This window comes from Schistocerca piceifrons, chromosome 3 (genome assembly GCF_021461385.2).
Source record: "Schistocerca piceifrons isolate TAMUIC-IGC-003096 chromosome 3, iqSchPice1.1, whole genome shotgun sequence".
Lineage (NCBI taxonomy): Eukaryota > Metazoa > Arthropoda > Insecta > Orthoptera > Acrididae > Schistocerca > Schistocerca piceifrons.
The window spans coordinates 643,097,654-643,124,648 of record NC_060140.1 but is presented as its reverse complement, the minus strand read 5'-3'; positions in this window follow the sequence as shown (position 1 = coordinate 643,124,648).

Genomic DNA, 26,995 nt, shown 5'->3' with positions numbered 1-26,995 from the left:
GTTCGCAAGTATAAAAATTGAGAAAACTTGGTAGAAATCCTTGGATAATGTTGCAGTTATTGAATTTAATTGATGAAAGGAGAAAATATAAAACTCAAGCAAGTGAAGCAGTTGAAATGGAATGCAGAAATCTAAATATTGAAATGGACAGAAATTGCATTAATATTAAGCATTTGGTTAAAAAAAATGCAAGTCTGTAGAAGCGTACAATAGGAAACATAGATGCTTCCTATGAAAATTTAAAAGACCTTCGGAGAAAAGCGAAACAATTGAATGAACTTCAAGATTTCAGATAGCAAGCAAATGCTATGTGAAGAAGAGAAAGATGAAAGGTGGGGGGATCACATATAGGATCTCTTCAAGGGAAATTTACTCGGTGGCAGTATTACACATAGGAAGAGGCTGTAGATGAAGATGAGATGGAAGATATGACACAGCGATATGAATTTGACAGAGAACTAGAAGTCCTAAGGCGGAACAAGGCCCCTCGAGGTGACATTCGAATTTACTCTTGGGAGACGATTCTTCAGAGAGACAGCCATGGCAAAATTATTGTACTTGGTGTGTAAGAAATATGATACAAGGGAAATATCCTCAGACCTCAGGAAGAAAGTCATAATTGGAGTTCCAAGCAAGGCAGGTGTCGATAGATGTGAGTAGTACTAAGGATCATCAGTTATGGTTGCAAAATATTGATACAAATTACTTGCAGAAGAATGGAAAAATAGGTAGAAGTTTACTCTGGGGAAGATCGTTTAGGGTTCGGAAGAAATGCAGAAACCCTCGAGGCAGTACTCACCCTACGTCTTATTCTAGAAGAGAGCTTGAAGAAAGGCAAACTTAGGCTTATACCATTTGTAGATTTAGAGAAAGGTGTTTATAGTGTATGTTGGATACTGGACTACGTTAATTCAAACGTTAAAGTTAGGTGGGAGGGGGGAGGGGGAATACAGGGATCAAATGATTATACACAACTTGTACAGAAACCAAACTACAGACATAATAGCCAAAGGAAATGAAAAGGAAGCAACAGGTCGGAAGTGAGACAAGGTTGTAGCCTATTGCAATCTAATTCAGTCTGTAGAATGAACAACCAGTGAGAAATTGGGAAAGAGAATTAAAATTCGAGAACTTCATGGTTTGCTTATGACATAGTCATTCTGTCAAAGGCGTCTCTGGGCTCGGAAGAGCATTTGAGCGGATCGAATGGTGTTTTGAAAAGCGATTATAAGATACAATTCGTTAACTTGCTCATATTTAGTAGAAAGGGGTGGTCCATATGTAGATTAACGAATCACACAGAAAAATTAGTATACGAGTTTTGTTATTTGAGTGGCAAAGTAACAGATTATGGCAGAAGTAGTAAGGAAATGGAATGAAGATTCAAAAAGAGTAATTCATTAACCTCTAATACAAAAATAAATATTGGGAACTCTTTTTCAAAGATATTTTTTCTTGAGTGTGGAGTTTTATGAAAGTGAAACGTGGACAGTAGATGAATTAGACAAGAAGACGATCGAATATTACGAAATATGATGCTTTAGAAAAATGCTGAACATTAGATAGGTAGATAGAATAACAAATAAGGATTTACTGTTTCTGTAAGGAAAAAAGAAATTTAGGCACAATTAAACGGAAAGAAGGGTTCAGTTTGTAAGAAACATGAAGCATCGAGGAACTGTCACTTAATTAATGGAAAGAAATGTGTGGGGGGAAGGGGTGTATTCTAAAACAGTAGAGGGAGACTAAGGCTTGAATACAGTAAGCAGCTTCAAATGGATGTTGGTTTGGTAGAAGGCGTGGGACAGACTAGCAAGGAGAATTGTGAATGAATTACAAATTGCATAAACTTTCTTAAAAAATTTGAAGCAAAAAGAAATTTAAATGTTATTTTTTATGTCTGTGACTGCAGAATGATTTCAATATGAGGTTAATGGGTAAGATTTTATTTGCTCCTCACAAACTCTTAATAGTTCATATATTACCAATCGGAAATAAGATGAAAAATACAATAAACAAGTGTCGACAGCATTTTCCTTTTCAAGAATTATGTTTTTATTATAATTTCAAATTCCTTTTCCTTACACCGTTTGTCACTGAATTCAAATGCAGCACAATTTAGCAGCTGTGAGGTATTCTATCGACGAGATAGCTTAATTTGACAATCTAATTCACTTACACTTGACTGTAAGTAGTTTCTTATCATCTTTAATTTATTTGAACTGCATTGACAAAATGCTGGACTCATTGAAATTGTCATGAATATCCTTAAAGCTCTTTAGATGTCCATAAAAGCACTTCACAACCCCTTACTGTGAAAAGGTGACATTCGAAGACCCAGATAAAGTGTTGTGTCACTGCTCTTCATCAGCGGTATCTTCGGGAATTTGAAAGCTACTATTTCGTTTTATAACTGCGCTGTACTGATATTTCTGCTATACATGACATCAAAATCTGAAGCATAATTTTCAGAATAAGATATAAAGCTCACACTTCAGGTGCTACTAACAAAATGAGATGAAATTTTGGGTTATATTTGAGATCAGTTTTCTATTTGACTTATTATTCCATGAAATAATTTTCGGCACACTGTTTTAAATGTCTTCACTCCACTCGTCAGTTGTCAGAAATCGACACATATCGTAAGGCTGCGCTCAGATAGCATATCTGGTGCAGCGCCTTCCACCAGACTTTGAGATCCCACAATACTGTATTTAAGTTACAGCAAAAACTTCATTGTTGGTAGTGAGTTAGCTGTGTAGGCAGCAGCCTTGTGAAGCTCGTGCAGTGTTGCTAAACTACATATGCGATGCCTGTTTGGTAGTAATTTCCTTATACCCAGAGGAAATGACATTATGAACTGCGTTCGTTTATAGTCTAGGGCCGAAGGAGAGGTTTCTCCTCAAAGGCAGTAGTTAGGAACACGTTGGGCAAGTGAACTGACGATCTCCTCCAGGTTAACTCTTAAAATATCTCTCGAGACTATTTTTTAGCATAGAAAGTTTTTCACCCCTTCTGGCCAATGGCCTTGGTGTAAGCCAATCTCACTATATTCTCAGCACTGCCCTGAACATCATACTTTTCAGTTATTGTGTGCGAAGTTTGTTTAACATATGACAGTTACCCTGGCAAGTTTCCAGTACAAAATAGGCTGTGTAGCTCTCCAGCAATTGAGAATTAACCAATAAACAGCGCATTGTGAGTAATTGATCTCCATTTCGAATTACTTATGTTTCAGGATTCACTTGCCACTGAAAATTCCACACACATAAGAAAGTATTTGACTTTGTAAAAGATGTATGGGGAGCAGTCGTTTTTATAAGACAGTTGAAGGACATCAAAGCTGCTTTACAACTGAGTAAAGTGTGTTGGGACTGTAGACCTCTGCCTGAATCCAAAAAGCTGTCTCTTCACCACACAAGAAACAAATGTCTTGGAGCATATACAGAGGAAAGAGGAGCACTCATAAATTTTCTGATTCCTCAGAGCATTTATTGTGTGAGAAGTTTTCTCAGAATGTGCTTATGCTATCATGATTCATAGTTGAGTCCCGTACCAAGTCACATACCTTGCTAAAACTAATGGAGGGAGATGCGAAATTTTTCTGGAACATCTCACAAGATAGTTTTTTTATTTTTTCTCCATGAGGAGACGAAAACGTCATATCCAGTCCAAGCATTGTATGACAGGAACGCCAAGTCAGAATTTCACACCAATGCTAGTGGTTAAGGGATAGGTGCAGTTAATAGTAGTAGTAGTAGTAGTAGTAGTAGTAGCTTTGTTCATCCGCAGATCTTCCTTTAAAAGCATATAGGACATGTCACAGTATTTAGAAATTTAGATCAATTTAAAATAAGCTAATTCGCATAGACATATATTTACAGACTTCTAGTTACAAAGAATCATTGGGTTTACTCTTGGTATACAATACTTTCTTACAAATAACTTATTAAATAATGTAATGCCACACTGTTCACTCATATCTCACTATCAGTCACCACACACACTATACAAACATTGTTTCATAACACTTCATTCACTACACACACACGCACACACACACACACACACACACACTGGTTATCCCTGGGCCATTTTCTGTACCGCTACATCCTATTTGCTTTCCTGAAAAACTGAGTCCGCATCCCTCCATAATGAGTGAGATGTTGAACTCAGTAAGAGGAAGAGGTGTTAGTACTGTGCTATGCATTGCTTCGGGATAAGTATTTCTCTAAAGGAAAGAAGTAGGGAAAAATCATAAAGTGAAGGTATTATATGGAATGTTGGATATTTGATAAACGTTATTGTTCTTATTTATTTGTATAGCATTTTTTATGAAACCCCTACTCTGTTTTAGCTAAGTAATCCTTCAATGTATAAAATATATTGCATAACAGGTACTTTTCAGCTATCTTTGTAAATAGGTGTATTTTTATAAATTCTTTAATCTCTTTTGATAATTTGTGGTGCAGTTTTATTCCTTGGTAGAAAATGCTGTTTTGAGTTTTATGTTTATTTTTTCTCTGGTTAAATGTAATTGGAATCTATCTCTTGTTGCATGGTCATGGACAGAGCGCCTGTCCGAAAGAACAGATACCATCGGTGACCATGCAGCTCGTTAGAATGAAATTACAATGAAATGAACACCCTTAGCTGCTTACAGGCGGTGACATACGTCAACGGGGACAGATGAATATGTGTACCCCGACCGGGACTCGAACCCTGGATTTCCTGCTTACATGGCACACGCTCTAACCCATCTGAGCCACCGAGGACACAGAGTATAGCGCGACTCCAGGGATTTATCTCTGGCACGCCTCCAGCGAAACCCACATTCTCAACGTATTGTCCAGCACTACATTCGTAGTGCCCCCGCCCATTATACTCATTACTCGCGGCGCGTTGCCCATTCCGTAAGAGATCGGGCACTGTTTGTGCATTCGCACAGAAGAAGAACAGATACCATCTTAGTATATGTATAGTTAAGACTCACCAGCCACTTGACCATCTTCTTATTCTGTGCGAATGCACAAACAGTACCCGAACTCTTACGGGAATCGGCAACGCGCCGCGAGTAATGAGTATAATGGGTGGGGGCACTACGAATGTAGTGCGGAACAATACGTTGAGAATGTGGGTTTCGCGGGAGGTGTGTCAGAGATAAATCCCTGCAGTCGCGCTATCCTCTGTGTCCTCGGTGGCTCAGATGGATAGAGCGTCTGCCATGTAAGCAGGAGATCCAGGGTTCGAGTCCCGGTCGGGGCACACACCTTCATCTGTCCCCGTTGACGTATGTCAACGCCTGTAAGCAGCTAAGGGTGTTCATTTCATTGTAATGTTATTTTTGATGTGTACAACTCACTGGTAAATATCTTCTGGTTAACCTTGCGGGATGTAAGGTCGTGGTCCATGAAACTCTTCAGCTCCTAACGTTTCGTCCAGTGCTTCGCTGGACATCTTCAGAGGGGTGTTTCTCCTCCGGTGAGTCTTGCCGACTGACGGGTCGGACGTCTGAGAGCGACTTATGAATCGTAGAAAGTGGGCGTGACCAGAGTTACACGTGATATGCAGAGATAACCTTTGTCAGAGATAAAACTTAACTATCGATCGTAATCTTGTCACGGAGAAAACTGTCTAGCAATTCTGTGGTGCTACTGTCCAAATATCACCAAGTTTCATGTCTCTTCTTTCCGATTAAAATTATCCCTATGTTTATATAGGTCAATTGCTTCTCTACAAAGCCGTGGGTAATAGTTCGTTGTCGTAGATAAAATTTTTGTTTCGGAAAACTTCACTTGATGATTTCCTGGCTGAAAAGCGTGTTCTGCTACAGCCGATTTATCTGTTTTTCCTAATCGGCAAAGACTTCTGTGTTCTTTTAATCATGCATTTATGCTTCTTTTTGTTGTTCCAACATAAACTTTACCACATGTACATGTAATTTTATATACGCCACTGGCTGATAGAGGAGCGCGTTTATCTTTTACAGACCGAAGAACATGACAAATTTTCTTCGTTGGTCTAAAAACAGGTCTAATATCATGTTTACTTAAAATCTTTCCAATCTGATCCGTTACTTTCTTTATAAAAGGGAGAGAGACTGTATTCTTCCATCGTTTTTCGGACTTGTCCTTAAGCTTTTTGTTGTTTGGGTGCAGAATTCTGCTTACTTCTTTCTTTGAGTAGCCATTTCTCTCAAAAGCGTGCTTCAGATGTTTTAATTCGTCGTCTAGATACTCCGGCGTGCAAATCCGTCTGGCTCTGTCAACGAGACTTGTAATCACACCTCTTTTTTGTTTTGGATGGTGGTTAGAGTTTTTATGTAAGTATCTGTCTGTGTGCGTTATTTTTCTAAAAATCTGTTGTTTCAAGCTTCCATCCGTCTGTCTCATAACTAAAACATCCAAAAACGGTATTTTGTTATCATTTTCTCTCTCCATGGTAAACTGGATTCTTGGATTTATATTATTAAGGTAATCAAAAAATTCGCCTAAGGCTTCTCTACCATGTGGCCAGACCACAAATGTATCATCAACATACCGATACCAGCGAGGTGGTTTCTTATCTGCTTTTTCCAAGGCTGACTGTTCGAATTTCTCCATGTAGAAATTAGCTACTGCAGGACCCAATGGGTTACCCATTGCTACGCCATTAATTTGTTCGTAGAACTCATTATTCCACTGGAAATGACTGGAAGTAAGACAGTGTCTGAAAAGAGGAGTCAGATCTTCTGGAAAAATATCCGTTATAAAATCCATAACTTCATTAACTGGAATCATAGTAAATAAAGATACTACATCGAAACTTACTAAAATATCTTCAGGAGTCAGAATTAAACCTTCAATTTTCTCTATAAAATGACGTGAGTCCTTTATATATGAGTCCGTTTTTCCTAAATATGGTTGTAAGCGAGTTGTTAGATATCTTGCTATTTCGTACGTAGGAGAATTGATAGCACTAACAATCGGTCTCAGAGGAAGGTCCTTCTTATGTACCTTGGGTAGGCCATAGAGTCTAGGACACATAGCTTCAGTCTTCAATAAAGCTCTTTTTTCTTCTTTTTGAATAGAAGTGGCCGATTTATCAAATTATTTGTTTTCCGTAGTACGCTGGCTGTAGGATCTTTCTTAAGTTTTTTGTATTGCCCTGCCGTTAAAAGATTCAAAATTTTGCTTTGATAATCTTCTGTATTTAAAACGACCGTAGCATTCCCTTTATCAGCAGGAACAATCACTATGTCTTCATCTGCATTTAAATCTCTCAGAGCCTTTCTTTCGCCATTGGTTAAATTACTTTCCAGAGGTTTACTGCGGCATAATACTCTGGTGGTTTCGATCCGGATTGCATTTGCAGTTTCTTTGGGGAGAGTACGTATACCTGCTTCTACATTTGCAATAATATCCTCCCCGTAGAGTCTTCTGATCATAGTATGAAGGCTTTTAATCGGAAAGAAGAGACCATGAAACTTAGTGATATTTGGACAGTAGCACTACAGAATTGCTAGACAGTTTTATCCGTGACAAGATTACGATCGATAGTTAAGTTTTATCTCTGACAAAGGTTATCTCTGCATATCACGTGTAACTCAGGACACGCCCACTTTCTACGATACATAAGTCGCTCTCAGACGTCCGACCCGTCAGTCGGCAAGACTCACCGGAGGAGAAACACCCCTCTGAAGATGTCCAGCGAAGCACTGGACGAAACGTTAGGAGCTGAAGAGTTTCATGGACCACGACCTTACATCCCGCAAGGTTTACCAGAAGATATGTCATCCGGCCGTGAAAGCATTCATACTATGATCACTGGTAAATGTATTCACATGGAGCAGTTAACAGATCTTTACAATAAGCTCGACTAGTGTATTTGGTTATTATTCTTATGGCTCTTTTCTGGAGTTTGAAAATTGTGTTCATATTTTGTGCATTTGTTCCCCAAAAAAGAATGCCATAGTTAAGAACTGAGTACATATGAAAAACATGAAACTAAAAGACACTGCATGTTACACACCGATGATAGAATTCTAAGGTCGTAATATGCTGATGACATTTTGTTTGCAAGTAACTTTGTGTGTTCACCCCACCTGAACTAAGAATCAGTATTCACCCCTAGAAATTTTGAATTTGTTACACAGTCTATAGAGGTGGCATTACATTTATTTTAACATTGGAATTTTTCCTCTTCAAACTGAAATTCATGGCATTAGTTTTCTTTATGTTCAATGTCACTTTATTGCTTATTGACCAATCATAAACTCCCTTGTGAGTTTCATTTGCTTTCTCGGGAAGGACTTCTCTTGTTTTCTCAGTGACTATACTATTGCTTTCATCATCCGCAACAATTTTTTCACCATGAGTAAAACTACTGGGAATGTCATTGATGTATATCATTAACAGTATTGGTCCTAATATGGTACTTTGCGGAACCCCTATTTTAATGTTGTAGTGAAAATTCAGGAATGTGCTGGAAAGGTAGTAGATTATGCATCTAACATACTCCCTAAGCCTGAGACTAACTACTCTACAAACAGAAAGAGTGCCTTGCAGTTGTTTAGGTTATCAATAGTTTCATGCACTATTTATTCGACAAACTATTTACCATTGCGTTGGACCATCATTCTCTGTACTGAATGACTGGACTGAATGACTTGGGTTGTCTGATGAAATTGGGACAGAGGGGTCAGAAGTACTATGTCACAAGATAATAAAAGAGGGGGCTTCAAACAATATGATACCTACTGTCTTTCAACGAAATCATTCAGTAGAACACAGAAGTCTGGAAAAAATGCACTGAATGACATTGCTTCTGAACGGAGGGTGGATCCAGCACTGGTGAAAAGCATAGACCCACTGAGGAATTAATAAAACAAGAAATGATTCAAAGTAACTTTGATATGATGGGGCAGATATAGTTGCTCTTTACCCCAGCCCATCTATGGCCAGCTATTCCGAATCACATCAATAACACTATTTCTGGTTACCTGGTATTCGTGAAGACTCTAGATGGAATAAGAGGATGGCATCACTTGCCAGGCCTCTATTGATCTGTTCCATGCTGTATGAACCAATGTGAGGAAAGCCAGTGACAGAAGAGTGTATTGCAACTACCCCTGTGGCATCTGCAATAAATTCGGGGTATAGCAGAGCATTCAACCGCAATAAATTTCTTGGCGAGGTTCCCGAAGTTGACAAACGGGAATCGATCGATAATATTTCACTTGATAAGCTGCCACCACAGCTTCAGAAATTGCCGAGATCCTTATAGAAGACATCATTTTGAAACATATGACGATCATTGATTGTGAGAAAGTGTTCGAGTTGAGGGTAGTAACAGAGATAATATCACACTGTGACATCACGTGTACGATGACAACGGACAATCGTCCTTAGATGTATGGCTTCACAGAATAGTTTAACAAGACGTTGATATATATGCCATCGATTTATTGTGGTGTTAGACAGGAAGATTGTGGTACAATACTGCACATCACGACTTTTAAAAGCAACGACTTTGCACTGTTGGTTTTATTGCACTGCGAGACTGAAACGTTAACGGACACAGATTCCACGTTTCAACCAGACAGTACTCAGGATGTCTACGTGGAACGCCTCATCGCCAGGGTAGAACGAGCAAGACACCTGGCTTGAATACGTCCCGTGAACATGCAGGAGAAAAACTGAGAGCGCTACATCGCCATTCACTGGCCACTAAAACGTGATGAGGAGTTTTACGCCTATGCGGAGTGTGTGACTATCGGAAAAATTATTAAAGTGTTACTTTGGGCCATATCGAAGCTTGTCGTATGTCTAACGAGAAGTCAAGCATTATGGCTCTTCATCAAGAAGACAAAAGTGTAGTGACATCGACTACGTATTTCACATGGAGCCCTACTGTACTCCAGATGAGCAGCTCGACGATGTTAGGTTGAAGGACACTGATGACCCACTCAATGATTGCGAAGCTTTGACGTGAGTTGCTAGTGTCGAAGTTCATCTTAGTGAAGAATATCAGAACATGAGGGTACTCCAGCACCTCCTAACATTTCATCTCCTCGGTTCTCTCATCTTCACACCCTATAAACCAGGAAAAAACCCTCTACATAGATACATTACTGTCATCTAAATTCAACAGATACGTCTAAGGCACAGCCTTCATGCACTGCGAGGAAAGGGCAGAGTGTGCGATGAAGCTCACCCAACCAATTAGGCCTTAGGATTCCTTCGTTTCTTTATGGGCCAGAACGTTGTGTGAGCCATTTCCATAGACATTTAATTTCTAGTCTAAATGATGATTTCACAGTTATCGTATGCTGTTACATTACGAGCTATCTATTGTAAGAGTAAACGATCTGTATTGCACAATATTACTAAGTTAGACGCACAGTGGTAGTAGATTTGTATGAGAGAACACCTTTGTTAAATTTCGGAGGCTTTGACGGTGTAAGAACGTGGGAATAATCTGACGTGCGAAGAATCTGTGCCTCAATCTTGCACCTTTCGTTCATAAGAACCTACATCTAGCAACATAAATTCCCCTCAGCATCCAAAATAAAAATAGATACAGATTGTGTCGTGAAGACTGAAGAATGCAGCTCCTTTTCTCTAAATTTGGAGCAACAAGTTGCGGAAATACTACTGCCAAGCACTCTCCATAAACCCTGAGTCTCCACCCAATGTGTGCCTCAACAACACACATCTGTGAGGGCATCTCTGAGGTACAAAGCCTTTTCAGTATTTAGTGCGGCAACAGCCTGGATGATGTGTCCTTGTACCATCAGCTAAAAGGACCAAGCTTTACAGATGCTTATAATATCTCAGAAAGAAAGCGAGAAAATTTAGCCATTATTTTTATCGAAGACATACATCTCTATTGTGGGGTTTGTGAGGGTATGCCTCCGAGTAAAGTAATCCTGAGGTAAGATATTCTCAAATTTTTATCTCCAAGCGGCGATTACTAAATAGTAAGTTGTCTTCAGAAGAAACAAATGAACAGTCCTATGGATCACACAGTGCAATGTTACATCCATTGGTCAAAATGGTAGGTTAGATAACTTGATAAGACGAATTGGGATGTTCAGTTTAGTTATCACGGAAAGTGTAGAGGGGGGAATAAAACAATTAATTATGAGTACGGACTTAAATTTACGAAATCAAATAGCGATAATGTGAAATTACGAATGCAACATTATAAACTAAGAAATACAGTCAATTTACATGTAGATCAAAGCCACCACCTACCGCAGCTGTAAAGGTGTACTGACTATTAGATCTGCATACGAAAACGAGACAAAAGGACTAATTCAGCACGGTGAGGTACACGAAACTTTAATTAGGGTCCATCATTGCAATTCTGTTTTAGCCAAAGGAAAAATTCTAAGTGCCCTTAAAGTGAGGTGGAGGAAACGAAGAAGAAATCATCTTGTAGAATGTCGAGCGCAGTGTAGTTTAAAAGTTGTGTACGTATGGTTCTTGTTTCATGAAAAAAAAGTTGTATTCGTGCAAGAGACATGGATTTGATACGACATAGATGTCAAACCGGTATTAAAATGCTAAATATTTCCAGGAACACGTATGTATTATCTCCTTAATCGTTTTCTAAGAAAAGCTCTTCAAAAGTGATAAAGTAGGTAAGATCTGAATAAATTTAAAGAACCAGTAGTTGTTGAATGTTTCAGTGTGTTACGCAAAGATGAATTGAAACAGGGAACAGAATCACAAATGAAGAAGAGTAAGTAGTCTTCAGCGATAAAGCAGAGAAGGCAAAAATATTACATCCGTCATATGTTCGATTTGACTGATTAAAGGAGAAACGTACAAAAGCAGCAAATTAATAGGGGAAAATGAAATATCAGCACTTAAAAATGGCACTTAAACAAAGTGCAAAGTGACAAAACAGGCGTGGATAAAGCAGAATTGAAAAGCTTCAGCATCATGCGTGGCTATAGAAAGGCTAGTCGATACCATTAAAGAACAGACAACCAACTGAATGAATATCAGGAGTTCAGATAGCAAGCCAGCACTGCCAAAGAAGAGAAGACTGAATGGTCTGAGAAATATACAGGGAGATTCAACAGTAACTGTACACACTTCGTGGGTGTAATTTTTCCATCGAAATAAGTGTAAAATATTAAATAAAGTTTTATCGCCAACTGCTTTATTTCAGAGTTATGCATTAGAGTAGGGACCACAAGTATAACACAAACAACACAGTATTAACTCTAGCACCACTAAGGGGGGCAAAAATTAACCGCAGTATTTGTTATATTTGTGTAATATATCTATTTGTTGGAGTAAAGAAGCCATAATTTATGTAGCTGTAGAAAAATATCTGGAGTACGTTCTGTCACGGTTTTATAATTTTTGTGAATTATTTAAATCTGCCTATTATATTTAATTTAAGTGCGGGCAGTTTTTGTCCCGCCCTTAGACATGGGTGAGACAACTTTTCTCATTAAAATATTTCTTAATATAATAGAAATAAATGTTTTTCCCTCTGTATGATGTTGCCATTGTTGTTTTGAAATAGATCTCCTTTGTTGTTCGAGCAGCTGTACATTACTAGCAGCTCTAATAAAATGTCTCGTCACTATCAGAGGTTTCTCACAGATGAAGAGGTGTCAGGTATAACAAATGAAGCAAGTGAACGTGATGCAAGTGATCCAGAAGAAGATGATACAGTTGTGACACAGCAATTGAAAATGTGTCAAGTTCAAGGTGTTCATTCCCTGATGAATAGCATGCAGCTGCTTCCAGCATCACTGGTATAGCAAAAAGAGGTAAAGAATATATTACTGCGACTCCAAGGGAAGTACGCAGCTCAGTACAAAATGTAGTGCATTTTTGTGAAGGTTTTACTCATGAAGGCTTGACCTCTAGTGTGTCAGAATCTTTCAAAAAGCTTATAACTCCCGAAATAATGAAAATTGTCGTGGACTATACAAACCATGACTCTCGTACTAAGAACTTAAAACTTACAACCATTGAAGAAATGTACGCCTTCATTGGTATTTTGATACTCATTGGCACAAATAATGACCCTAGACTGCCTCTTGAGGAGTTATGGGGGACAGTATTGGGAAAAAATATCTACATAGCTGCAATGAGTCGTATTCCATGTGGAGAACTTCTGTGCCTGATTTGATTTGATGATAGAGAAATAAGAACTGAAAGACGAAAGCAGAGTAAGTTTGGCATCCTTCGTGAAGTTTTCCACAAAACTGACGAAATGTTTGTAAAATACTACATACTAAGTGCAGATCTATTGATCGATGAGATGTTCTCTCTATTTCGAGGAAGATGTCCCTTTAAGGTCCTTATGAAATACAAGCCTGGGGAGTATGGCATATCGATTAGGCTGTTATCAGATGCAAACACGCGGTATATTCTAAAAATAGAGGTCTATGCAGGGATGGATGAACGATCAGCCGAGGAACAGATTGCAAAGGCAGTTGTTGGATGCCTAGTGCATCCGCTGGCAGGAAGAAATATAACAGATCGTTATTATACATCCATAGACCTAGCCGAGAAGCTTTACAATGATGACAAGTTAACTTTGGTGGGAACATTGAGGAGTAATAGAAAACACATACCAGAACAGCTACAGAAGACGCAGGGTCTAGAGCTATATTCCTCTAAGTTCTTATTCACATATCCGAAAACATGCAACGCACCAATTACCTTGGTTTAATACATCTCCAAACGGAAGTCTACTAATACTCTCTTACTTCTTTCCACACAATACAATAATAACAACGTGGATGAGTCGACTGAGAAAAAAAAGGTACTTATTTACAAAGGTAGCTAAAATGTAGCTGTAATGCAATATATTTTATACATTGAAGGATTACTTACCTAAAACAGAGTAGGGATTTGATAAAAAATGTTATACAAATAAATAATAATAATAATAATGATTATCAAATATCCAACATTCCATACGATACCTTCACTTTATGATTTTTTCCTCCTCTTTTCCTTTCTAGAAATATTTATCCTCAAGCTATGCATAGCACAGTACAAACACCTCTTCCTCTTACTGAGCTCTATATCTCACTCATTATGGAGGGATGCTGACTCAGTTTTTCAGGATAGCAAATAGGAAGTAGCGGTACACAAAATGGCCGAGAGATTACCAGTGTCTGTGTGTGTGTGTGTGTGTGTGTGTGTGTGTGTGTGTGTGTGTGTGTAGTGAGTGAAGTGTTATGTAACAATGTATGCATAGAGTGTGTGGTGACTGATAGTGAGATATGAGTGAACAGTGTGGCTTTACATTATTTAATAAGTTATTTGTAAAAATAATCTGTACTACAATGAAATCAAAGGGGGCTTGCACAGCACTGATCTACTGACACGACATCATTCAGTAACCGAGGGACGAGAAGGTGGCCATTATCTCTCTTTTTCACCTTAAGAATAGATATTGCCTATCTCAATGCTGGAACAATTTTCGTTATCAACAATTCCAACTGGAATAAGAAGAAGCATAATATACGGAGGCTGTATCTGCTAGAATTAGGTCAACAGCTCGTTAGGCAAGCTGTAGAAGAGAGCAAAGAATATCATGGGTTTACAAAAGCCTATCATCTCTGCAAAGTGTTCTAGGGAAAACGCTATCCAGAATTACTGCAAACGTTCTACCTATCGAATTTTATTCAAGAGGAAGATATCACATCTGTTTAAAGAGTAAAAAATCTAAAAAGGAAAAAGAGAAGATGACGACAGTGTTTATAGTTTGTAGCAGGTGTTCCAAGTAAGTGTGTTCCACTCATTCTGCAAAGACGATCATATGCAATGGTTTTAAATTGAAAGTGAAAGTGAGTAGGAAGGAACAACTCAATTTTTATTTCACTTTTCTTATTCGTTGCTTGCTGTTATAGTTCCTTTTATGATTTCTTAATATAAGTCTGATGTACCCGAAAGTGTTTGATGATAACAATATAATAATATTTCTTATATTCATTACTTTATTTATTGTATTTGTATATGTTATTGTATTCCTGGAAAGTGTGTAGCGGCCGAGTAAAGAAATTCCTAGTTCATTAAATAAATAAAACAAACAAACCAAAATGTTAAAATGTGAAAAGAACGTGAAGGCAACTTTTGCCCCCGCGCTCGCTTGGACAGACATGTGGCAGATCCGAGCTTAGTGGTGCTAGGGTTAACTCCTATCAGGAAGTAACGACAGGAAGGGACCCGAAATTCAACAAAAATACGTGCTTTACATTTACCCCAGAGCATGTTCAAAAGATGTCAGTATAGATGAAGACGGTGTCGGTATCGATGTGTTACCTTTCTCAGTTTGTTGCACTTCCGTTTATCTCATTCTGCACAGTTGTAAAACCATTTTCTGTTTGCTGCTGTAGCTGTACAAGATTTTCGATTTCAACACCACACACGATCTCGACGAGACGGTGCAAAATGTAGAAGTCCAAGGGGTTAAAATCTGGATATATGACGGACCAAGCAACTGGGCCTCCACGACCCATCCACTTCTCTGGCTAAACAAAACAGTGATACTCTCTTGCCTCTCGACTGAAATGTTCAGAGAAACCGTCGTGCATAAGCCATAAATTGGTTCGTGTAACGAGTGAGACATCATGAAGCACGCATCCCAATTCATGTTCCAAAATCAGTCGATACACCCTGCCCCTGCCAGTCAGGTGCTGTAAAATAACATGCGGTTCGAGTAACTGTTCATTATACACACTAAATGTTCACTGCCAAACGATGGTGACATCCTTGTGCAGAAATTACGAGAGGGTTCTCATACGCCCACATGTGCCCTACAGCGCCACAGAGTTCAGTAGAACACACTGAAGTCAAGGAATCAAACGCAGTTCATAGCAGAATCAACCAAGGAATGTAGAGGTTTTACAAAGCAACACTATTCGATATGCAGGCGAGCACGACACTCGGAAAGCCTGTGCTGGTCCGTGGCTGTAGTGCTTACCACAAATGATATTATACACCATAGCTTGGACATAAAGCAATTTGAGACAAAACTTTAATTTACGTTTTACTCTTATTCTGATGCATACATTACACACACTAAGTGTATACAGCTACTTTTGAGTGCATAGAAATTCTGAAGGAAGGAGGGAAACTTGACGCTAATTTTTCAGGTGGAGATGTGGGTGGGCTGAATAGAGCAATACGTTGATGCGAAAGTATGAGCAGAGTTTTGCAAGTCCTTAGATGGCCTTGCTTAATAAAGGCCTGATGACTTTGTTTAACAATTATGAATATCATTGGGAGAACCAACCTCGAGAAAACCTTTCCAGCTCTTAATCTCCGAAAGGTCAGACTGCACTCCTCAGATGTTGAGAAGAATGCAATAATCCAGATAACAAAGAGGGGTGTGTCTCAGACGGCGACCTGGGTAAACATCGTTTTCGGTTGTCTGAAAAGCAACCCTGACCCTATACTTTGAAATATAAGTTGAGAAAAGGGTAATTTACACTTAGAGCAGTTGTAGAATTAAAAAATTAAGTTTTACCATTGATGAATAGGAACAGGCCTAGAAGACAAATTGAATGGAAGTTTATTGCTTTCCTGTATTTAGGTAAAGGTTTTTGAGAGTGTTTACTGGAATGCAGTCTTCGAAATTCTGTAGTTATCAAGGATAAAATTCCAGGAACGAAAGGTTATATAAAGCCGGCCGGTGTGGCCGAGCGGTTCTAGTCGTTTCAGTCTGGAACCGCGCGACCGCTACGGTCGCAGGTTCGATTCCTGCTTAGGGCATGGATGTGTGTGATGTCCTTAGGTTAGTTAGGTTGAAGTAGTTCTAAGTTCTAGGGGACTGATGTCCTCAGATGTTAAGTTCCATAGTGCTCAGAACCATTTGAGCCATTTTGGTTATCTAAAACTAGTATAGTAACCAGACCAATTACAAGAGCCGAAGTGTATGACAGGGAAATGAGACGGGGTGTGTATTTTACTCCACTTTTTTTTCCAGTTTGTGCACTGAGCAATCTTTAGAGGAAATTTAGGAGAAAATGGGAGAGGGGAAATATAGCATCTCAAAACTTTTGCCGTGACATTAAATTCTGTCAACAACAGCAAAAATATTTTATAAAGTGTGCTGAGCGGAATGGATAGCATCTTCAAGTGAGATTTTAAGTTGAACATAAATGAAACGAGCAGAATTAAAGCAGGTGATGCTGAGGGAATTTGACTGGGAAATGAGGCGCTGAATGTTGTAGACGAGTTTTTCTATTTCGCAGCAAATTAACTCAGGGCAGAAGCAAACAGGCCATAACATATTGACTGAAAACAGCATAAAATTCTTCCCTGAAAGACAGAATTATGCTATCATTGAACATTAATCAAAATAGAATAAAATATTCACTCTACAGCGGAGTGTGCGCTGAAATGAAACTACCTGGCAGATTGAAACTGTGTACTGGACCGAGACGCGAACTCGGGACCTTTGCCTTCCGCGGGCAAGTGCTCTACCAACTGAGCTACCCAACCACGACTCACGCCCCGTCCTCTCAGCTTTACTTCTTGCCAGTATCTCGTCTCCTACCCTCCAACCTTTACAGAAGCAGAAGTAAAGCTGTGAGGACGGGGCGTGAGTCGTGCTTGGGTAGCTCAGTTGGTAGAGCACTTGCCAGAACGTTTCAATAATCAAAATGTTGCATTGTGTCATTTGACAGTAACTGCCTGTTGTAGGTTTATGTGCTGCTGAAACATGAATGATAAGTAAAACAATAAATATAACATGACAGTTGCTAACACTACATGAGACAATGCATTACATATAGAGACGCAACAAAGTGAAAGCAAAAAATGAGTATAAAACAAGTCTCTCGTAACCTGTCTAGGACAGTGGGACAGCAGCTGGATATGAAGTACTTGAGTAAAGAAATTTGACCCGTATAACTGTTGGTCAATTTTCATTATTCTAGTACTAGTAAAATAAAGTGTTCGTCTCTTTCCCGCAGGTGACTTCCTGTATATCTGCTGCAGGCCGTAACTTCGAATTTATCCTTTAAGGTATAAAAATAAACTAAGCAGAGGCTCAAGCAGGTTCAGTGTTCAGAAGAAGCAAAAGATATGTGCAGTGAAGAAGATGAATATCCTAACAATTGACACTAAATCAAAGATAAATAAAATAAGAGACACGACAATAAGATGGTGTTTAAAGTGTCGCTACAATTGTAGGAAACTACATTCTTTGCAGACGACTGGTGTAGGGCAAAGGAATAACACAGCTTAATTAAGTGGTAACATTATTGAAAATACGTTGATGCACGCAAAAGAATTCAGAACATAATTTGAAAAGTCCGACCTTAACTGAACGGATGAGAGGTGACACTGTACTTTAGTGTGTCTTATACCCTCCTTCTGGTTTGCAGTAGCTGTTCTTCAAGTGATAAATTTGGTAATATACTCATCTGAGACGTCCAAAATAACCACAGAATGAAAACGCATTTCTAATTCTTATCTTCTTCTTGTTCTTGGAGCGGGATAGAAGCGGAGAAACGAGAACGTGACTACTGCTCCCTAATGAAATAAAATTCACTGAGAAGGGTGATAGCCCATTTGTGTAATGCGTTCTGAGGGACATCAATTAAAGTAATGAAACCAGTGATTTTAGGATGGCTTCAGATAACCCGCATAGTCACTGAAATTTAGTGGACGTGCTACACTGACGAACCCTTACATAAATAACGTCAGAAGGTGGTTACGTAAACTGAAACTGGAATCATTTATAAAATTATAAAGTTTTGGACCGATGTTGCTTAAAACTCGCTGTGATTCCCGACGGTAATAGGTCTACAATTGTATATTGTTTTTTATTTCATTTTAAGTCTACAGGGTTTCACAAAATTGTGTAAAAAAAGAAAACACCTCTACTTCAATTAATTCGCTGCAGCAATCTAAAATAATAACTCTATTTACATCGTGTCATAACAGTGACTAGCGTTACGTACAGTGCGTTGTTGCCGAAGAGCGGACGGCTGTGGTATCTGAAAGGGAAATGCGCATGCGCTTTTCCGACAGTAAAGAACAGGTGATGAACACTTGTGGCCGTGACGTCAGCAGGCAGATGCATTGTAGCGTGAGGCGGGGTGCCGCGGCTCGACGATGCCGTGTCGTAATGTAGCGCTGTAGAGGGGTTTGGCGGGTGGTTGGTTGGGGGGAAGGGGAGGGGAAGGGGGTGAGGGACAGAAACTGCGCGCGACGCGGGCAACGGCGGCCCTAATTAACCGGCGCACAAAGCGGCGAGGCCTTTGATCGGCCGATTGCGAAGGCGGCAGTGGTGGGAAGGATTCAAGTCGCGGTATCGGTACAGCGCTATGAATAACACCAGTGCCGATTCCATCAGGCGGAAAGAGATTCTGTTATTTTGCCAGGAAGTCCACCGAAAATTTTGCCTTCTTGTGTGACTAACACAAGTTCCAATATTACAAAAGATATAATAAAAATTGTGGAGGAACTTTAGATACAGGTTCGTCAGATCCGATCAACGAGTATTTGACATTTCAATCCATGTATGAACGGATTTGCTTGCGTGTTATTGGGTACACATTTTTAGATTATCCTACACAGTTTTCGGGCCAGTGGAAACATGCATTTTCGTTTCGAGGGAGACTCTAGTGAGTTTTTTCAATGAATTATGAAACTGGTTGGCAGATGCATTATTATAGGCTATTCCCTTGATGGAACAATGGTTATCATACTTCCGGTATTCGATTCATGAACCCTGATTAATAGGTACCAGAATTAGATACAACTTGGTATTGAAATCGACTGTACGTACATGAGGTAAAATCCAAAATTAAATCCATACTTGTAATTACCTGCGGGGAGATCTCCACACTAGTGTAAGAGTTCTTACCAATTAGAAGTTTAATACCCAGATCGCAGTTGATACACATCCTCAATACTGGTTTCAGCGAAGTTATTCTGCTGTCATCAGATCATCAAAAAAAAAAAAAAAAAAAAAAAAAGAAAGGCCACAAGGTGTGGCATATTTCTCAGATGGCAATATCCCACACCATAATCTAGCCAATAAAACTTCTATTTTGGAAACTTCTTTATACCGAAATTCATATGCAAATGCTCATGAAAGCAGATGTGAGCTTTGCCGAGTCCTCAAAACGTTTAGAAAACTACGCTCCTAATTCATTCAGGGCCGCAATGAATTTGTCATACCCTTCGTTTCCTACAACGCGTGAGCTTATGGAACTGGACAGTGCTTGTTGGAATTTTTTCATGTACATTGCGAATTTCTTATTAAATGCATCTCCATCAAATGGAAAACATGTTGTTTCACAGACTTGATTGTCTTGCTGTCGGCATTGTGCAGTCAAGTCCACTTAAAATGTGACGTCTGCAATCCATTCAGGATACTGTCATCTTAGTTCCTTTTTCCTTCATAAATTCAACAATAGCGGGTTTAAATCGAAAAATCGTTTATGGAATGCTCCTTCAATTAACTAACGCATAACGCATGATCAAAAAGTAACCATTGGAGGACCTTGCTGCAGCGTATATGCAGCGCAGCATGACACAGAGTCCTGCAGAGCGGCCCGTCTCAATTGCAGGCGCCACACTGCTCCGCACTGGGCTTCAGCAGTCTCGGACAAAACGAGCTCATGACGTCACCGCAAGGGCCGGGAGGGCCACCTGTCTGTGATCGGAATGCGGCGGGCCGGCTCTCTCAGCCCTTCAAATCTGCGCACTGCTCCCCACTGGACAATAATCTGTAGGACGAAGCGAGACCGTGACGTCACTGCGCAGGACAGGCTGCTCCGCACAGTGTATTTTACCTTTCATTCCCAAAACTGGGAACATAAGCCTCATTTTATCGTTAATTTATGTAATTCTGTTTCACAAATGAAAATTTGCTCTACCAATTTAACCAAAACTACATGTCGAGAGCGTCGCCTCATGTAGTGTAGTTGGAGTTTGTTAGAAGAACGTTTCAGCCAACGCATGCAGCAGTCGTAACTCCAGCATCTATACGTCGCTGCCACGTCGTAAGGCTCAGTTTTGTTTTTATGATAGTTGACTACTAGATATTTTATTAATTTGCACATACCACGGTTTCTAAAACTATATGTAATTTTTGTAGTGTCTGAAGCTGGAATATAACGACGTCGACTGTGAGAATGCCTACCTATATTTGGATTGAAAAAAATAAGAAAACAATAGACTACTTTCCCACTGCTAGTATTTGTCGTTGTGCACGTGTAAGTATTTGCGTCTGTTGGCAGAAGTTTTAGGTTTGGCCCCATTTGTATACAGGACTTTCAATAATGATAATTTTTCCCATGCTCTACGCATACACCAAAAGAAAAAAATGGTAGAGCTCAATACATTAGAAGTGTTAATAGATATCCGTATATGTAACATACGTAATATCCCATGGAATGTGAAACAAAGATAATAGGCCAAAATTATATAGTGAACTTTGGCCCTGGTCATAGTTAAAAGATGTCTGATCGATTTACGATGAAAAATTCTTGTTTAAAAAGTTAGAGGCAAATACGTACGGTCAGCAAAATACGTCGAATAATTCACTTTATGAGATCCGCAATCAGAATAAATTGTTTATATTAACGACCTGCGTCAAAATATAAACAAACATATCCGAATGCGTGTTTATTTACATTCCTACTATAGTGTCGAAGTATTTTTAATTTCATTAGATGCGGGAGTCTTTTAGTTATAAATTAACTGCTTTTATTGCTTTGATGTGCACACTCATACAGTGAAAAATTGACTGTGTTTTTTCGATTTTCGTTACCTTTTTCTGAGGCTATTATCCTACCATAACCAGGATTATTCATATTATTTCACGTGCAGTCTAGATCGTTATCAGACAGACACTACCTACATTTCTCAACGTATTGCGACTTTTTTGTTCTTGCCCACAAACATACGCATTAGGTCTGAAATCTTGGAGTCTCACTTTAGAGTTTAGTACAAGGGGCATACGACTTCGCAGAAACACTCGTAGAAAGCTGACATTATGTGTTTTTCCTTGTCGTCTATCCTCACATCGGCCACTTTATTGCCTTATCTAATGACACTAACCGCTTCGGCCATTTTCATCCACACGGTTTCAGTTGTTTTAATTTTTATAACAAGGATGGCGGCAGTTGTGCGATACTGTGTCGTCTTCATACCTCTAATAAATATGCTTTGTAACACAGCTGCTCTAACAATAATTAGTACCAATCGTATTGCGATGGACACAAATAAATGGGAAGTAGGTCGTTAGAAAATTCTAGGATAATGTTTAAAACAGTTCGTATTTAATCATTTACAAAGATACTTTGTCTTATCCTCTGTCAAACAGAAGTGATGGTATAGGAGGCTTTCTTGCCTTTCTTACTGTGAAGAAAAGAAAGGAAAGTATTTCAAGAAAACTGGAAATAAAACAAAAACTAATAGCTGGTGAGGACAGAACCATAGAACCTGATGGAAATATTGAAAGTTCAGTTCGGTCAATGTTTAACCATGTAGCAGATGATGACGGCAACAGTGTTAACTATACGTGGTGTTTGGAGTACAGCGAACTCTACTTGCATGCTTAAGGGTCATCTGGCACTTCGCATATTTCACGCTAGTCGTGTGAGTCTGACAAACGAGTGGCATGTGTTGACCAAAAACGCCTTCTCCATATCTGCTTAGGGCAAGATTACAGACAAATGCCTGGGTTTGTGTGCACGAGACTGGGGATCTTATGAAGCTATTGGTGGTGAAGGATTTTGGGATCTGGCTCAGACATTAGTCGAGACTGCAGCTACTTATGAAAAAGTATCCACAAAACCCATTATGCCTAGCTCCACAACTGTCTCCCGACACATCACAGAAATAATGAAACAGCTTAGGAAGGAAGTAACGTCTGAAGTAATTTACTACCTGAGCGGAGGTGAATGCTCACCGACACAGGTATGTGGATATGTAGCGCAATGAGGATTCATTACCTGACACGCCCAGTTCCTTATTTTGTCAATAGGAACATAAGATCACGCTTCTTTTTTACGACTCGGTTTCCACGCGAGTCTAAAATAGATGAAAATATTAGAAAGGAATTTGTGAGACGATTTGCCACAAAGATGTACCTCTTACGACTGACCATGGTGCCGACACTATCCCTGCTCTTCCTGCATATGCTAGACTGAATTTTTCCAGCCACATGCTGAATACAGTGCTAAGAAATGCGTTTAATGTGCTGTATATGTCATCCAATTTCCCGCACCTTCATTTTGTTCCGACTGCTGTGAAGGAACTTGTGACATTTTAAAATAAATGTGGCCTTGTTCATAGCCTACAGAGGGCACTGTAGCAGCCGAATGATAAACGCTGGAACGCATAGTTAACCATGCTTTAATCAGTCAAAAGGCAGCATTCGGTATTGTGTAAAAATCTCTCTGAAATGAGAAACAGAGAGAATATAGGACTAAGATCACGTTGATGTACGAACTGATTTCTGTCCTATTGGTATGTATGCTGTTGTGTGTTTACGTAAAACTTGTAGACATTATCACATAAATTATTTGAGTAATGTAAAGCATGGATTTTGCATACATCCCTTCAATGACACCTCAAAAGACACGGAGGCGGAAAAATCACCTACACGGCACCCCCTGTTCCCATGTAAGATGAAGCTCCTGAAACACGTTAAGTAAAGAACCTTAGGGCGCAGAAGCCTCAGAAATGGGTACTGCGAACCCGCCTGAAAAATTTGGTAAGAAAAATGCACCTCGAGCGAACTACTTTCCCGTGGGCATCATTTCGTCATCTGAAAATGATATCTGAAAGTCAGAGGTTTGATGTTATGAGAGAGGTAAAGCATACGATTCAGTAGCCACTACATAAATAATTTCGAGTAACCATTCACAAAACGACGACCCCTTCGTGAAGGGCCGTCTACCAAACAAAATTAAATTCGGCATCAGAAAAGACGGACATCTCAGGTATATTAGTACCTAAATAACAGCCAAATATACGTTAACTATTCGTCAGACTGTCCGGGTTGAATGTGAAAGCAACTTTGACAAGCATTTGTTTCTTTCCAGTAGTACTTTTACATTCTGAAGATCTGCCAGACAGTGTATTTAAAATCTTTGCTTTACCACCATGAACAAAAGAACAGAGGTTTGCTTTGTGGGCAGATATTGACGACTATGAACCTCCCACAGATGAGTTAGATTTGTACTGAAACCAGAATTTTAAATTGGTCGGAAATGTAGATTATGATTGGAATGAAAAGGGACGAATGTTTCCTACTCTCCAGAAGGTACCCAGAAAATTTTTGTATGTACAGTCATTCAACTTGGCGTCAAAGGAAAAGTTTAGTTCTGCAACTTTCGTTCTAAGTGCACGACAGTAACTTCTGGACTGGAAGAATGTTGATGCTCTTCTCTTTCAATAAAAGCAAGTCCAGTATCGGAGAAAATGAATGGAGGTCTCTGTTGTTTCACATCATGTTTTGCTTTATGTTCTCTCCAAATATATTGTCGATTATTGTATCTGTTTGCCTTGTAGCTTTCATTTACGCAAACTGTTCTCAAATTAGTGTTGATTTATTGAACCCAAATAAATGAATCTCTTCCTTTGTGCATTATTATTGCATTGCAAGCATTATATAGGCAGTTTCATCACACCCAGTAATCATGATTTGATGTTAACGCAATGACAATTGTTTAACATTAAAACGCTTAATTTATACAATCCGTTGACATGTAATAGTAATGTGGGCCCCGCGTGGTGACATACTCAGTTTTTTTTAGCACGAAACAAAATGGTTGGACATGACAATAATCCGTTTCTCAGTAAAATTATATATTCATTATATACATTGTGCTGTCTCACCAAAACTAAGAAGTTTCGTTCTTATTTTTATTTATTTTTTGGGTGGAACCGAATAAACAATGCTGCCTTTGGCCTGGTTCAGATACTTCCATTGTCAGCATATTTCATTATACTAGTCAGTCTATTCATGAATTCGGCTCTGGATGTGTCGAAACCTAAATTATGTGTTTAACGGTCGAGAAAACTGTGCGAACACCATCCATCATTTTGATTAGAATGAAGATTTTCAAAGAGTAACCTAATTTATCCAAAGAGATGTTTTAGCAAATGAATAAGTGCATTTCAGCAGCAAATATTATTTCAAAAACATACTTCTAATATATTATGGAGCATTTATTTCGCAAGCGTAGTGTAAAATGAAGATATTTTAACAAAGAAAAATATTTTGGCCCCCATCAGTTTTGTGTTAACCACTTTGCATGGTGTAAACGTAAGCCTCCGTAGCCATTGTCACAGACGATAACATTCTACTGGGTACGTAACCGCAGTGGCTTCTATAAAATTCCGACGGTTCGGCGAGTATTGTAGGAAGACTTTCTCAGGGTGTATTGCTAACTGCTGAATGGGAGCTAGTTTAAATACTTATATACTATGGAAGAGTGCTGTCATTGGATATGAGGGCGATGAGGAATGGTAACGGTGTTTTTCTATTGGTCTTTGCACTGCGTCTTGTCATTGGCGGAAACAGGCTTTTCCAGTGGAGTTTCCATTATTGACTGCCATTGCCATTGGAAATTGAGCGGCGACTGCAACGTGGTGCTGTTTACTAACAGCCTATTATCGACTAGGGCGCTTCAGCACTGTACACCCTCCGCCGCTGTGGCCTACCGCGCGACTGTTGCTTTGCGAGAGCTGTCCCTCGGCAAAGCTGACACTGCTGGCAGCGAAGACGCTGGGAGTCGGTAACCGTCTTCTCAGTTCATGTTTTCGGGTCGCTTGTCAACTTTTATGGCCACTCTGATCTTCCTCCTCAAGCTAAACGGCTGTTTCCCCAGTACACGAGCCTCTCGAAATTCAATCTTCATCCCGCACTGTTCCTGCTGTCCTGCCTCTGCTGATGTGTAGTATTGTTTGAGACGGGTATAACTCAGATAACTTGTTCAGATAACCTTGTGCTTATTGGACTGACAGTTTCGCCTACAAACACCAGTCCACATTCGCACCCGATTTCATAAACTCTGGCGGCATGGAACTTCTCAATAATATCTCTCGTCGAGCGCAGAACGCCTTCTGTCTTGTTGCTACGAAAAATCGGCTTCATTACAGCCCGACGGAGAATTTTGCCCCGTCATTCAATGACCCCTTGTACGTATGGTAGCAGGACGGCGCCATAGTTTTATGTATCATCCTCATGTCTTAGCCATTAGCTCCTAAATTTGACCTGACGTTCTGTGCTTGAGTTTTGAGATTGTGTTCATCGCAATTCCTGTAGGCACCCTTAGTTAAAGTTTGCAGGGTCGATTTCTTTTGCATAGGACGGCAGTGGGAGGATGCATACAGGTACCTGTCCGTGTAGGTGGGATTTCTATAAACTCTGCGTCCAAGCTTCCCATCAGGCTTACTGTAAACCTCCATGGTCAAGTGAATTTTGCTATGCTTCTGATTGAGATGTTGGTGGAAGTTCTGAAGCTCTTCTTTTCCGTGTGGCCATATGACAAAGGTGACATCAACGAATCGTAGCCAGCATTCCTGGCTTAATGGTGCGGACTGGAGTGCTACTTCTTTGAAGTCTTGCACAAAAATGTCTGCTGCAACAAGCGGTAGAGGAGAAACCATAACTAACCTGTCCGTCTTTTCATAGAAATCCTCTTTCCATCTGAAATAGGTGGTAGTCAAACAATAGCGCATTACTCGCAGATATCGGGTGCCATGTGCTACTCTAAGATGTTCATGGCGTCCGCCACGGGTACATTCGTGAATAAACACGTCGAAGCTGACCATCAAATCAGCACCCGAGACATACTGTTCTTTCAAAGGTGTTACGAAATGGGTGGAGTCCTTGATTTATTTATCTGTGTGGCTCATTAGATGTCTAAGCTTCGGAGCCAATTCTTTTGCTAGTTTGTAGGTCGGTGAATTAATACTACTAACTCTCGGCAGTTAGCAATACAACCTGCGAAACACGTCTGGCAATAGTCGCCAACACGTCGGAATTCAAT